Source organism: Panthera uncia, assembly GCF_023721935.1.
Source record: "Panthera uncia isolate 11264 chromosome A1 unlocalized genomic scaffold, Puncia_PCG_1.0 HiC_scaffold_17, whole genome shotgun sequence".
NCBI lineage: Eukaryota > Metazoa > Chordata > Mammalia > Carnivora > Felidae > Panthera > Panthera uncia.
The window spans coordinates 82637162-82641719 of record NW_026057577.1 but is presented as its reverse complement, the minus strand read 5'-3'; positions in this window follow the sequence as shown (position 1 = coordinate 82641719).

Below are 4558 nucleotides of genomic sequence, written 5' to 3'. Positions count from 1 at the left end.
ACCATGTTCACAGTAAAGATTCCCGTATGCCATTGTGTCTGAAACAGCAGGGAGTCATAAGACTTCAAGGGACTATTATGAGCTGAGTAAATAAGAATGGTTAGCATATTCAGACTGGAATAGACAATATAGATTCAATCCCTTTTTTCTAGGATCCAGAGAAGCTTCCTAGACTCTGATATGATCCAGGAATGGGAAATAGCAAAATAATTACTGAAATGGATTTTCCTCTGAGCTTAGTAAAAGCATGCTCAGAGTGAAATCTAATTTAGAACAACATTCAACCCTCTATTCTGCATCCAACACTCTGAAATCTGCATGCCTTCAGTCATTCACTCAACAAAAATATACTCTGTGTTTCTTACACTGCCTGAGAACACAAAGGCAAAATAGAATACTTTCTGTCCTTAAGTCATAATAGTGGGAGAAATAAGCAAAGTCCCTCCTCTTTTCTCTTCTTCAAGGAAGCCTCCCCATGCCTTCCCTGATCTTGGTAAAATCCCCGTATACACATTTTTAATAGCATGTGTTATCTGTGGTAAGTGCTCCTGAGGAGATGTAGTTTTACATTTATTTGAGTATAAATAATTATGCCAACTCCAATAGACTGTAAGTTCTATGAGGGCAAAGGCTATGTCAGTATTTGACCAATGAATGTTTGGAGGAGATGATGTCTATAGTGAATACTTCCTTTTACCACATTAAGAACTTCTACGCTGCTCCTCACAATTTCTGCCCGAGTCCCATAGATTTTTTTTGATATCTTGAGAACATGTCAATATATTTTTGCCTCTAAACTGTTCCTTTACCATTCTCTCCAAACTGAATTCCAGCATTGGCAACACCATACCTATCACTCCTAAGAGTTTTACAGTTTCAGTTATCTACATCTATATAATTATCCTATCTCTCCAATTGGTCTGTAAGCCTCTCAGCTGACAGAACTATATTTTATACTAGCCAAAAGTGAGGCACACTTAATTGTTGCTCATTCAGAGACCCTTTGCTTTCCATATTTCATGAACAGGAAGAGATTGTATTCTCTGTGAGAGGCATCTCCGAGGGCTGTTCAGTGCACAGACTGAAAGGCTATATGATGACATGGCAGCCCTAATTAATCCACACTTGAATGAATACAGTCCAAAGTAGGACAACTGAAATAAAGATCTTTCACATCTTTGTGATGTTCATTACCCTATAACTAATAGTAATGGATTCATTTCAACAAATGTTTTTTGAGCTTCTACTATGTGCCAGGAACTCACCTAGGTAACTGAGATACATCCATGAATAAAGCAGAGATCCCTTTTTCCCTGGAGCTTACAGTCTAGTGGGAGAAACATATAATAAACCATAAGTACTACAATTACCAAAATTAGAAGATAGTTCTACAGGAGAAAAAGAAGAGCAAAGGATAAGTGTTTGATAAAAGTTAATCTCCTGCCTGCAGGTGTAGTTTAGTTCTTGTCATTGTATAAAGTAAGGTCAAACTCAGGTAGGTCCTCAAAAGTCAGGTCAGGATCTTAATCAATTGCCATTTAAAAGACTCAGGAAGACCAAAAACAATTCAGAAGCTCACTTGGAATTAGTTGTGGACCACTACTAGGGCAATCAGGCAGGGAAATGTTCGATGATAACATTAAGAAATTGCAGCTATAGCACAATAATATTCACTTTGTAACCAAGTTAATTAACATTAATACGATTATTTTTATTTTAGTGATAATAATAGCAAATATTTTTGAGAGCCTACTGTAGACCAGACTTTGTGCTTAGCTTTTCTTACATTATCACTGTTATGTTCACAACCGTTTATTAGCATGGTCTATTATTACTTTCATTTTACAGATAGAGAACTGGAGACTTTATATAAGTTGCCTAGGGTAACCCAAATGGTATATGATGGGGTCACGATGTAGAGATCGCAGCCTAACTCCAAAGTCATACTGTCAACCACCTGCTCTATAGCCTCATGCTGATGAGAGATTAAAGAATCAGCCACAGGGAGGTTTAAGTACTGAAAGAATCTACACGTATGAACGGATGAGTAACTTAGGAAACTCCATCGATGAATGCAACTAAAATGTAGAGCTTTAGTTTCTATCAGGCAGCGAAGGACATAGGAGAAAAGAAACGCTCAAAAGCAAAGGCATTGAAGATACCAAGACCAGAGCCATAAAACAAATACAAGACTCTACGTTCAGTTGTTTCACAGCTTGGGTTGAGTGTCTCTTGTTCAGATACACCTAGAAGGTTTGGCACTGATCAGTAGGAATGTTTGTTAATCTTAGCATATAATTGTTCATAGCTATTTTTCTTAACTTATTTTAATTCGTTTGACTTAAACCTTAACGCTGTAGTTACGGTTTATTCAAAACATACTCTATAATTTTTTAAGACACTTGCTTTCCTGCTTCTAAATACAGTATATGTTTTCACTTTTATTGGGTTGTCCAATTTTCCAATAGGTTTTATTCTCCAACTGATCTTTTTCATATGAAGGAATCATCTTATTCCATGGCTGTTTCTGATGGACAGTTTGGGCTGCCCTCCAGTTGCTGATTATCTTGTTAGAGGTCATCTGAAGTTATGTGGAACATCTCATTAGCCATCCCCTGAGCAGTGCCCTGATGGAATCTCTAGAAAAATACACATCCAGTTCCATAAAGCACATAGTTTTCACTTATCAAGAGTTTTCCCCAGTGGTTTCCTTTATCCAGAGACAGATCCTACCACATATCCGAATCATGACTTTTTCATTGATATCATGTGAATGTATGTTAGCTGAGGCCAAAAGGTAACACTGTAATTTTCTTCACAGTTCAATTCAAAGTTCCAAGAAATCTTCCTTAGTTAACTCCACTAACTTAGAATATCTTCATCTAGCTTGATAAATATCACAGAGTGATCTTGACTGTTGAGCTCTCATGTCTGCTTGAATATCTTCTAAATAATACACCTCTTGAAGACTGGAAATGTGTCTTTACCTTTTTTGTCTCTAGCTTTCTCATTACACTTCTGTACTTAAGTGTTCAATGGAAACTTGTGGAGCAGAAGAGAACAGAGCTGATCTTTTGAATTGCAAAGGACAATCTTGCATCTGGATGGTTTTGTGTAAATCCGGTACAGATGGTCATCTCAAGGCCCTGTTAGTTTCAGAACTCTATAGTCGCCATTTCTCCCATGTATCTAGAGCATAGAGAACACTAATAGCCTCAAAGTGTTCAGAAATCAGCTTTAGCAGTAGCAATGCAGCCAACTAGATATTTTTTTTATTCCAAAGTAGTAGCTATTGATCATTTGGCCTCAAATAAAATACAGATTTTAAGGAGATTCCTTGCTAAGTTTTGCTCATTTTTATTTGTGCCAAATGAAAACTTTCCAAGAATGTTCATTTAGAATCTAGAAAGATTTATTAAGTATGTATGTTTTAGTGTCAGAAAAATTAAATTCCAAAGAAAATCATTCATTATATAATATGGAAAAAGAACAACTCTAAAGACAAGAGTCAACTGTATTTGAACAAATTATCCATTCATGTTGGGCTCTGTCTCCCTATTCTTCATTAAGAATTTATCAATTTCTTAGAAGGAAAACCTACTATACAGTGACTCCATATCAATATTTAATGTAATAGTGCCTGGAGCACTGGATTGACTTTCTTATTGTGAAAATGGGAAAGGAAATTAAGACTCTGCCCTATTTTCTAATGGCAAGACCCTTGGATAAATTACAATTTTGTTGTTGTTCTTTACATCCTAGGAGTGATAATGATCAGATTCTTTGTGTTCATTGATATGTTCTTGCTAGTTTCATTTTGTCAGACTTAACTGCAGCATTTAATGTTATCGATCAGACTGAAAAGTGCTAAGATGTCCTAACACTCCCATGGTTATATGGCCTGGCTGTAGCTTGTCAAAAAAAAAAAAAAGTAATTTGTTGGTCTTCTCCACTGGGTTCCTGACCTGAAATATCCACTGTTCTCCTTGCTTTTATTTTTACATCTAGTATATTCAGTAAAAGTGTAATACATTCCTGATAACTGGCAATACTCTTGACATTTCTTTGCTGCTTGCCTATCTACCGTTCAGTGTGAGATATAGTGATTCTGCTGCTGTCCAGGTATGGACTTCGGTATAACATCAAGTTCACACAAAGGCAGGACATTCTATAAAATAAGAACAGGATAAGGACAGATATTACCCAATATGTATAGAGGCATATAGTTCAGGCCAAGGCCATCTTGTATTGTTTGAGGTGGCCAAGTAGAAGTACATGAGAAAGCTGTCTGGCAATCAGACCTGAACCACCCTCATTTAATCATTTAGTCTGGTTGCAAATGATTCTAGATCAATTCCATGATATAAAAATTTCCAAGATTTTCTCCTCCAAAAGCATCCTTTAAAGTGTCTTCTAAGGGTGTTTTCTCTAATGTTTACCACTGAACTTTCTCATTAGCAGGTTTGTACTAAGTGACTGAGACTTATCCGTGGATTTGAATGTCCTTAGAACATAGAAAATTAAGTGTCTGGAAAAGTGCCTTGGTGAGAAGGTGAGA